This window comes from Zingiber officinale, chromosome 4B, assembly GCF_018446385.1.
Source record: "Zingiber officinale cultivar Zhangliang chromosome 4B, Zo_v1.1, whole genome shotgun sequence".
Taxonomy (NCBI): Eukaryota; Viridiplantae; Streptophyta; class Magnoliopsida; order Zingiberales; family Zingiberaceae; genus Zingiber; species Zingiber officinale.
Window position 1 is genome coordinate 78758689 of NC_055993.1, and position 11908 is coordinate 78770596.

Sequence of the window (11908 nt, forward strand, 5' to 3'; positions counted from 1 at the left end):
TGCCATTAAGGCGGAGCACGCTACCCCTGCTCCTAATGGGGCTGATTAAATGCGCTCCTATGACCAGATACCACGTGGCGCTGCTGCTGTCATCGTACGACGGAGGCGTTGTTGGTTGCTACTCGGAAAACCTATAGGTTCCACTGTACAAAAATTTTGTACAAAGGTCTGAACCTTTTCCTAGCTACCATGTGTTCTTTTAAATTAAATTTTGGATCGCCTGCGGAACTTAACACGTTTGATCCAAAACTTAATCTATTTGTTCTTTTAGGTTTTGACTTGGATCTCCTGCGGAACTTAACACGTTCGACCCAAGTCACCTTAAGTTATTAATTCCATTAAATATTAATTTCCATAATTGGTTCCCAGTACTGACGTGGCGAGGCACATGACCTTCTTGGATATGCGAGCAGCCACCACCGACTAGACAAACCTTTTATAGAAAGCTAATATTTAATTTCCTAAAATAACTTTAGGTTAACCGAAAAGAACAATCAAATCACAAGGAAAAATAAAACAAAAGAACACAACATCGAAAAATATATTCGAAATACTAGAATCGTAAGCCTCTTGTATTTGGTATTATTTCCAAAAATAACTAGTATGATGCGGAAAGAAAAATTACTAGTTATACCTTTTAGAAAAATCTCTTGATCTTCTACCGTATTCCTCTTCTAACCCCGGACGTTGTGTGGGCAACGATCTTCCAAGATGAGAAACCACCAAACACCTTCTTCTCCTCCTAGCTAGGTTCGGCCAAAACAAGAGAGCTTCACCAAGGAAGAAGAAAAACACCAACCAAACTCCAAGGGATACAAGCTTTCTCTCCTTCTTCTTCTTCTTCTCCAAGTAGTATCCGGCCACCACAAGAACTCCAAGCAAGAGGGATGTTTCGGCCACCACAAAGAGGAAGAGAGGGAGAGGATGTTGGCCGGCCACACCAAGGAATAGGAGAGGGAGAATAATAGAGGTTGTCTACCATGAAGGCACCCCTACCCCTTCTTTTATATTCCTTGGCTTTAGCAAATAAGGAAATTTATTTATAATAAAATTTCCTTAACTTTCTTTGACAATAATTAATTAAGAAAAATTTAATAAAATTTTTTAATCAACTAATCATGGTCGGCCACCTCAAATAGAAAAATTAGGAGAGTTTCAATCAACAATTAAAACTTCCTTATTTGTCTTTGGAAATTTTTTAAAAAATAAAATTTCCCTTTATAATCCCTTCATGGTTGATAAAAAGAAATTTCTATAATTTTAATTTTCTACATGTGAATAATTTTTCAAAGAGAAAAATAAAATATCTTTCTAATCTACAAATAAGGAAAGAGATCTAATCTCTTTCTTTTAATCTTTTGTAGATCTTTTAAAGAGAGATATTTTAATTTTAATTCTCTGTAATAAATTATATCTTCCACATAATAAAAATTAAAATTAAAATTCTTTTTTAATTTAATGTGGCCGGCCCCCTCTAGCTTGGGTTCAAGCTAGGGCCGGCCACCCTAAACCATGCTTAGGCCGGCCCTAGCTTGGTTCCCAAGCTAGCTTGGCCGGCCCCCTTTAGGTGGGTATAGAAGGTGGGTATAGGTGGGTAGAGTACTCTATAAATAAGAGGCTACGATAGGGATCGAGAGGAGGAATTGGTTTTGGTCTCCCGATAAAATTAAGCATCTCGTGTTCGCCCCGAACACACAACTTAATTTTATCAATAATAATTTATTCCACTAGAGAACTATTATTGAACTACCGCACTAATCCCAAATTACATTTTTGGGCTCCTTCTTATTATGAGTGTGTTAGTCTCCCTGTGTTTAAGATATCGAATGTCCACTAATTAAGTGAGTTACTGACAACTCATTTAATTAATATCTTAGTCCAAGAGTAGTACCACTCAACCTTATCGTCATGTCGGACTAAGTCCACCTGCAGGGTTTAACATGACAATCCTTATGAGCTCCTCTTGGGGACATTATCAACCTAATATCTCTAGGACATAGTTTCCTTCTATAATCAACAACACACACTATAAGTGATATCATTTCCCAACTTATCGGGTTTATTGATTCATCGAACTAAATCTCACCCATTGATAAATTAAAGAAATAAATATCAAATATATGTGCTTGTTATTATATTAGGATTAAGAGCACACACTTCTATAATAACCGAGGTCTTTGTTCCTTTATAAAGTCAGTATAAAAGAAACGACCTCAAATGGTCCTACTCAATACACTCTGAGTGTACTAGTGTAATTATATAGTCAAGATAAACTAATACTTAATTACACTACGACTTTCTAATGGTTTGTTCCTTTCCATTTTGGTCGTGAGCTACTGTTTATAATTTATAAGGTACTTATAACATCATCTTCTGCATGTGACACCACATACTATGTTATGTACAATATAAATTAATTGAACAACTACAAACAAATGTAGATAATTTGACCAAATGTGATTCTTTATTCAAAATAAATGTTTACAAAAAGCTTAGGCTTTCAGTATACACTCCAACAGGCGTCTCGTCCGATGGGACCTTCGGTGGTTTGAAACGACCTATCAGATATGGGCCTCGGGTCCCGTGACCTGAATCCGACGGTTCGGCGGGACCGGGCTCAACCTTATAAAGCTCTCGTCGTTCTCCTCCGCCGCACTTTCGCCTTCGCGTGGCCAGAAGCCTTCTCTTGTGCTCAGTGCTCCGGCGACCTTGTCCCTCTGCATTCCGGCGACCCCTCGCCCTCTTCTTTTGGCCACCTTCTTTTTCGTAAGGATTTCTTGCCTCTTGCTCCTCTGTTCTCGTGTTTTTTCCCGCATCCTTCGCAGTGTTTGTGCTCCGTGGTTACTGTTCTTATCATCTTTCTGTCGAGCTTCCTGCTCTTCCTTCTTCCTTTGGCCTTTCCACTATTCCGGTAATGGCCAACTCTTCCCAGCCCGCAAACCTCACTCCTGGCCCATGGTATACTACCATGGAGTCACGGTTCGATCGACGTGACGCAGAGAGCTTAATTAACGCCTTCGATCTCCCTTCTGATTTCGAACTTATTTTGCCCTCGCCTTCCTCTCGCCCTTACAAACCGCCGCACGATACTGTTTGTTTTTTCCGCGATCAGTTTACAGCCGGTCTGCGGTTTCCTCTTCATCCCTTCATCGTCGAAGTCTGTAATTTCTTCGGTATTCCGCTCGGCCAACTGGTGCCAAATTCCTTCCGCCTTTTGTGTGGGGTTGTTGTGTTGTTCAAAATTCACGACATTCCCCTCCGTCCGGAGGTTTTCTACTACTTCTATTACCCCAAGCAATCTGAACTGGGCACTTATCTGTTCCAGTCTCAGATCGGCTTGGTCTTCTTCGATAAAATGTCTACCTCCAATAAACATTGGAAGGAATACTTCTTCTTCCTCCTTTTTCCCAGACGGCTCCCCTTCTTGACCAAGTGGCAAGTCGGACCGCCCACCTCTCCCGAACTGAAGAGGTATAAAACCCGACCGGACTACCTTCAAGCAGCGAATATGCTAGCCGGTCTGAAGCTCGACATCAACAAGCTCCTCCTCGAAGGAGTGATGTACATGTTTGGCTTGAGCCTGAGCCGAACCAAACTCCCGAGCACCTTTGGTAAGAAATTTACTTGAGCCTTTGCCTTGAGTTCTAACTGATTTCCTTCTCTTTTCTTTGCAGCGAACATCGTAATGGAATATGTACTGTCGGCAGCGGCCAAGGAAATGGAGCAGATGGGTCTTGCTACGGTCGGCTCTCACGAGGGTGAGAGTGAGACTAATGCGGGTGAGTTGGCCGCTCAGACTTCTCCCGTGGAGGTGACGGGTGGCGCAACCTCCAGCAGAGAACCGACCGTTCGGGAGGAAGACTCTGATCCGGAGGACGAGCTCCCACTCAACAGGAAAAGGCGACGCGTTGAGATGCCACTTCGTTTGACTACCTCTACGGTGCAAGTGTCCGAGCTGACGAGCCCTATGTCTCCCTGAGGCAAGGCTCCTTCCGTCGAAGCCCTCTCCTCCGACCGGACCCCCTCCCAGCTAGAATCGACGGCAGGTCCCATTGTGGCTCAGCCGGTCTGCTCCCTGCCTCCGGTGTCTCAGAGGCCTCGCCGCTCGGTCATACTTTCGAGCCGTCCTCCCCGGCATCTGATCCCTCTGCGTCCGCTTACACGACGTCGGGCGAGCGTCGCACCATTAAGGCCACTCTGCATCTTCCTACTGAGGATTACCTCGCGGAGTCGGATCGGCCCAAGACCCCTGAGCACATGATCGCCATCCGAGGGCCTCTTGCCGAGGTATGGGCGGACGCTCGAGCCTGCGTCGCCACAATGCCTCCCGGCCTGCTAGCTAACAGTCACATGAGGCATGCCACCGGCGTAAGTCTTCTGTCTGCTCAAAGCTCCTTTTTTGTTAGCGATGGGTGGAAGACGTAGCGGTTGCCGCTCGTCTGGCGCTGCTGGAGGCTGAGCTGAAGCATCTCAAGATTTCTGGTGGGTCGTCCTCTTCTCAAGGCCCTTCATATGCCGAGCTGCAAAAGGAGCTGGCCAAGACCAAGGAGCAGTTAGAGGCCGAACGGAAGAAGACGGCCGACCAGGCATACATGCTAGACCAGCTCGACAAACAGGTCAAAACTTATGACCGCAAGATAGAACTCGCAACCACTCGAAAGAATATCGCTATCGCCGATTTGGAAGAGAAGAATGTGGAGGCCCGCGCCCTGGAACAGCGCGTGAAGGAGTTCGTCAACCTGCTCGACGCTGAGAAAAAGGGTCGCTCGGCCGAAGTGGTGGCCCTTAAGGACGAGATGAAGAACCTTCAGGAGGCCCTTGAGGCCTCGCGCACTGTCTTCAAGGAGTACTAGGAGGCTGAGCCGAGCCGGTTCCTCGCGCTGAGGCAAAAATACATTCGCTCAAACGAGTTCGCTGAGAAGGTCTGTAGCAGGCTGGCCGAGGCCTTTGAGCTGGCCATCAACGCCACGGCGGATTATCTAAAAGCCAAGGGCCACCTTCCAGCATCTGTGGGCATTCCTGTCCGGGAGCACGCGACGCTTCTTACTACCATCCCCAAGCATATCTTTAATTATCTCGAATGAAGTTGATGTTTTGTAATCTTGTCACTTGGTTGAAAAAACTGGCTGCTATTTAATGAAACTTTGTTTCCAGCATGGTTAGCTCATTTTCTTTAGCCTAACTCAAATAAGTGTGCCTCCCGAGCAGGTTTTGTCTCGGTCGGTCGATCTCCTCATCCTTTGTTTTCCCTGCTACCGATCTTCTGTCTTCGGAAGTTGATTTATAGTGTCGCCGTTCGGTGGTATTTAACCTGGTGTGTTTGTAGTCTCCGACTCTAGAGTTTAACATCGCCGCTCGACGGTCTTCAAGCCGGGGGGGTTTATAGTCGCCGATCCAACTCTAGAGTTTAACATCGCCGCTCGACGGTCTTCAAGCCGGGGGGTTTATAGTCGCCGGTCCGACTTTAGAGTTTAACGTCGCCACTCGACGGTCTTCGGACCGGGGGTCGCCGATTTGACTCTAGAGTTTAACGTCGCCGCTCGACGGTCTTCCGACCGGGGGTTATAGTCGCCGGTTCGACTCTAGAGTTTAACGTCACCGCTCGATGGTCTTCAAGCCGGGGGGTTTATACTCGCCGGTCCGACTCTAGAGTTTAACGTCGTCGCTCGACGGTCTTCAAGCCGGGGGGTTTATAGTCGCCGGTTCGACTCTAGAGTTTAACGTCGCCGCTCGACGGTCTTCAGGCGGGGGTTTATAGTCGCCGGTTCGACTCTAGAGTTTAACGTCGCCGCTCGACGGTCTTCAGGTCGGGGGTTTATAGTCGCCGGTTCAACTCTAGAGTTTAACGTCGTCGCTCGACGGTCTTCAAGCCGGGGGTTTATAGTCGCCGGTCCGACTCTAGACTTTAACATCACCGCTCGACGGTCTTCGGGCCGGGGGTTTATAGTCGCCGGTTCGACTCTAGAGTTTAACATCGCCGTTCGATGGTCTTCTAGGCGCTTTGCTATTCGGTGCCAAATGCTCATATCCCTTTGTCTTTTTCAATTTTTACTCCTGCAGACGAACGGAGCATACATGAAATAAATTACACTAGCGTACCTTTTACCCCGCTCGGTACGGTTGGAGGTGGTTTGCGCTCCATGGTCGTTCTAACCGCCGTCTATCCTCATCTTCCAGGTAGTATGCACCCGATTGGAGCTTTTCGACGACTCTAAAGGGCCCCTCCCAGGGAGCTTCCATCTTGCTCACATCGCCGACCGGCATCACCTTCTTCCATACTAGGTCGTCGACTTGGAATGCTCTGGAATTACACGCCTATTGTAATTCTGCTTCATTCTTTGCCTGTACGCCATCAGCCGGACAGCTGCTTTAGCTCGCGCCTCATCCACTAGGTCCAGCTCCAGCTGTCTTCGCTCGGCATTATCCCCATCGTAGATCTGGATCTGATCGGACTCAACTCCGACTTCGACTGGGGCGACCGCCTTGCCCCCGTACACCAAATGAAACGGTGTTACCCCCGTTCCCTCCTTTGGGGTTGTGCGAATGGCCCATAGCACGCCGGGCAGCTTATCCACCCAGCTTCCTCCCATGTGATCGAGCCGAACCCGAAGCATTCGCAGGATCTCCCAATTGGCTACTTCGGCTTGACCATTGCTCTGAGGATACGTCACGGAAGTGAAGTGTTGTTCGATGTCGTATCCCTTGCCAGATGAACTTTTTGACCATCTGCTCGGTTATTTTGGCCAATGGTTCGGCTTCGACCCACTTGGAGAAATAGTCGACCGCCACTAATAAAAACCTCTGCTGCCCGATCGCCATAGGGAAAGGTCCCACTATATATCCATACCCCACTGGTCGAACGGGCAGGACACAGTGGACGCCTTCATCCTCTCCGTTGGCCTATGGGAGAAGCTGTGGAACTTCTGACAGGAAAGACAGGTGGCGACGGTCTGAGCGTCGTCTTCCTGTAGAGTTGGCCAGAAGTATCCGGCCAGCAGGATCTTCCTAGCCAACGATCGCCCACCCGGATGACCTCCGCAAGATCCTTGATGTACTTCTTGGAGAATATATTCTGCATCTTCCGAGCTGACACACTTCAGCAGCGGGCGGGAGAACGCCTTTTTGTAAAGCTAGTCCCCAATGAGTGTGAACCGGCCAACTCTTCTCCTCAATAGTTGGGCTTCCTCCCGATCGGACGGCGTGGCCTCCGAATGCATAAATTCTATTATGGTTGTTCTCCAATCACTCGGGAATGTGAGGCCTTCCATCCGGTCGATGTGCGCCACAAAGGACACCTGCTCAATGGGTTGTTGGATGACGATCGGTGATATTGAGCTAGCGAGCTTGGCTAATTCGTCCGCTGACTGGTTCTCGGCTCGAGGGATCTTCTGTATGACAACCTCGATGAAGTTAGTTCTGAGCTTTTCAAAGGCCTCCGCGTAGAGCCAGAGTCTTGCGTTGTTTATCTCGAAGGACCCCGAGAGTTATTGAGCGGCCAATTGGGAGACAGAATATAGTATCACCCGGCTGGCTCCCACATGCCGCGTGGCCTGTAGGCCGGTTATGAGGGCTTCATATTCTGCCTCATTATTTGTTGCCCGGTAATCCAGACGAATGGATAGATGCATCCGCTCTTCTTGAGGAGATAGCAGCAAAATACCGATTCCGCTACCAAGCCGAGTGGATAACCTGCCCACAAATACTTTCCACGAAGCTTCGGGCTCAAGATTGTGTACCTCAGTTACAAAATCTGCCAAGGACTGTGCCTTAATCGCCGAGCGGGCTTGATACTGGATGTCGAACTCACTGAGCTCCATCGTCCATTTGATGAGCCGCCCGGACGCCTCTGGATTTAGGAGCACTCTTCCCAACAGGCTATTCGTCATAACGATGATCGTATGCGCCAAGAAGTAAGGGCGGAGTCTCCGAGCGGCGAGAACTAAAGCGAACGCAAGCTTCTCGAGGCCAGTGTAGCGAGACTCGGCATCTTTTAAAATGTGACTCAGGAAATACACGGGCTGCTCCTCTTCGCTTCCTTCACCAACGCCGAGCCGACAGCATGCTCTGTGGAGGATAGGTATATGCGGAGTGGCTCACCTACGTTCGGCTTAGCCAGCACAGGTAAAGAATTTAGGTACATCTTCAGCTCCTCGAACGCCTGATCGCACTCCTCGTCCCATTGGAACTTTGTGGCTCGACGCAAGATCTTAAAAAATGGCAAGCTCCGATCGGTTGTCTTAGAGATGAATCTCGACAATGCCGTTATCCGGCTGGTGAGGCGTTGCACTTCCCGCAGATTCCTGGGAGGCGGCATGTCTTGCAGTGCTTTCACCTCGCCTCTATGCCCCGCTCGGTCACGATGTATCCCAAGAAGCGCCCTCCTTTTACTCCAAACAAACATTTTTGGGGGTTCAGCTTGACTCCATACCTCCTTAGTGTTCGGAATGTTTCCTCTATGTTCGTACAAAGATCCGCCGCTCGGAGTGATTTGATTAGTATATCATCCACATAGACTTCCAGATTGCGCCCGATCTGCTCCCGGAATACTTTGTTCATTAGCCGCTGGTATGTGGCTCCGGCGTTTTTTAGTCCGAACGGCATCACGTTGTAGCAGTAAGTGTCGTCCATAGTAACGAAGCTCACTTTGTCCTGATCTTCCCGGGCGAGTGGCACTTGGTGGTAGCCCTGATATGCATCCAGCATGCATATCAACTCACATCCAGCAGTAGAGTCTACCAGTTGGTCGATTCGGGGCAGAGGGTAAAAATTCTTCGGGCATGCCTTATTTAGATCCCAGAAATCGATGCAAACTCTCCATTTGTTGCCTGGCTTGGAGACCAGCACCACATTGGCGAGCCAGCTCGGGAATTGCACCTCCCGTATGTGGCCGACCTCCAGAAGCTTCTCAACTTCAGCGCGGATGATGACATTCTGTTCGGCGCAGAAATCCCTCTTCCTCTGCTTCACCAGCCGAGCGTCCGGGCGGACGTGAAGTTCGTGCTGCGCTATGCTCGGCGAGACCCCTGGCAGCTCGTGGATCGACCAAGCGAAGACGTCACAGTTTTGCTGGAGACATCTGATAAGCTTCTCCTTCTGGCTCGGCTCCAGGTCGGATGCAATGAACGTAGCGGCATCCGGTCGGACAGGGTGGATCTTTACCTCCTCCCTTTCTTCATAAATTAGAGAAGGTGGCTTTTTGGTTATAGCATTTACCTCGATGCGTGGTGTCTTCCGAGCATCATTTGGTTCAGCTCGGACCATCTCCACATAACATCGCTGGGCTGCTAGTTGGTCTCCGCGGACTTCTCCAACTCGATCTTCTACGGGGAATTTGACCTTTTGGAAAAAGGTGGAGACGACTACTCAGAACTCGTTGAGAGCCGGTCGCCCCAAGATCACATTGTACACTGAGGGAGCGTTGACTACAATGAAGTTAGTAGTCCGAGTTCTTCTGAGCGGCTCCTCTCCCAGGGAGATAGCCAGCCGGACCTGTCCGACCGGCAAAACTTCATTACCGGTGAACCCGTAGAGGGGAGTTGTCATCGGCAGCAACTCGGCTCGGTCGATTTGCAATTGATCGAAGGCCTTCTGGAAGATTATGTTGACCGAGCTGCCTGTATCAATAAAAATGTGGTGAATAGTGTAGTTAGCTATTACCGCTCGGATGATGAGGGTGTCATCATGCAAGACTTTGACTCCCTCGAGGTCCCTAGGCCCAAAGCTGATCTCGGGCCCGTTCACCCGTTCCTGACTGCAGCCAACCGCATGGATTGTGAGCTGCCTCACATGCGCCTTCCTTGCCCTGTTGGAGTTGTTAGTTAGAGCCCTAGAGCCAATCATTTGATGATTGTATTATGGACTTGTTGTATCATATTCTTATATAAATAAAGGCATTTATTTTGGTTATTATACTTACTTGTATTGGTGCCAAATAAACTAAGTATAATAGCGTCCTTGAGTAGAAGGTTCTTACCTATATCAATCGATTGGTTGAATCGATAGTGAGATGATATAGGGAACACTACTCTTACTCATTTCTAGTCGATAGCGAGTATTAACATTCAGGGACAATGTTAATGCAATAAGACTAGCATGTAGGTCAACTCGATGACTTGATCTCACAAGTCATGGATATAGAGATATCAAGTTGACACATGGGTATGCATTGGAGAATGTATACTGAATGACCCGCCATGAGAAAGTATCATGGATCATTATATGAGTGTCATATACTTTCTCATGTGGCTATTAGTATGACTACTAGTCCTTAGACCTGAAGTCACCATGGATCCCTACATAAGGAGTTATGTACTTTGGTTTCGTCAAACGTCACCCGTAACTGGGTGGACTATAAAGGCGATTACTGGGTATGTAACAAATTATGCGGAGGGATGTAAGTGATGTAGATGGGATCTATCCCTCCTATATGACGGGAGTGACATCGATATTCTTGATAGAGTGAGACCACGAAGTGCATGACCATGCCCAAATGAGTCAATATGAGATATTGAGCTCATTTGATTGAGTGAGTCTACTTGGAGTTCAAGATTTAGATTGATTAGAGGATGACACGGTATATGCCTCACATTGATCAATTTAGATGTCTAGGATAGAAGGACACTTGTCATATATTGTGAGGAGTCACAATTAGTAGTCACAAGGTGATGTTAGATCTCAACATTCTTGTAACTTGGGTAGTAATGATGTGTTGCTAGATACCGCTCATTACTTATGCTCCTAAATGGGTTTAGGGGCATTGCCAACGTTACAAGAACCTATAGGGTCACACACTAAGGACAATTAGATGGAGATTTGGTTCATATGATGAACCAAGAGGACTATATTCATGTGATGAATTAAATTGGATTAAGAGTAATCCTAATTGGGCTAATTGAGTTGGACTCAAGTTGATTCATGTGTTCAATGAGTCTAATTTAGATTATGACTCATTGAATCAATTTAATTAAATGAATTAGATTCATTATATTAAATTGGCTTGAATTAAATGGTTGGATTAGATCAACCATGAGAGAGATTAAGTCAAGTTTGACTTGACTTGAGAGGAAGAGGAAGAGTCAAGTTTGACTTGACTTTATGCCACATCATTTGTGACTTGGCATTAAGTGGCCAATGATGATGTGCCACATCATCATGTTTAGAACATGTGTGTGCCACCTCATGGAGGTTACAAATCTCCTCCTCATTTTAATGGCCACATTAAATGAGAGGAGTTACAAGATAGTGGCCAGCCACTTTTGTGTGATGAATGGAATATTGATTTCATTCATGGCATTATTCCATTATCTTCTTCCTTGTTCCAATTCTTCTCTCCCTCTCCTCTCCATTGCCGAGACCTTCTTGGAGTGCTAGCATACTCTAAGGTTCTCCCTCCATTGATTTGTTCGTGTGGATACTTCTAGAGGGTTGTCTACTTTGACAATCTTGAGATCCAGCACCTTGGACGAGCGGGATTTGTGAAAGGCGCGCATCAAGGGTAAAACTCGTACTCTAATGTAGATCTAGAGTTTATAAACTCGTACTTGTAAAATTTTATTTTTTTTATTCTTCGCACGGATCCAGTGGCGGGGGTTTCGGGGTTTCCGCGACGTGAAAAAGCGGTTTTCGCGGCCCGAAAGACCCAACAGGAGTCACCTCCGGTTGGTCCACCAGAGATGATGTTGATTTCTCCCCGGGACGCGTTGCTTCTATTCTCTTCCTCTCGAGCGGATTGCCTGGGACGCTCGTGCGATGCCCGAGGTTGAGTCCTGGGCTGTTGATGACGTTGCTGCTCAGGGGAATCTCTTTCTACACGCCGACCGGGGCTCTGGTGTCGGTGTTGCCGGCCCGGCGAAGCTGATCGGCGACGATAACTCCTCGGCGTAGGATGAGCGATTGGGGGGAGGCTCCG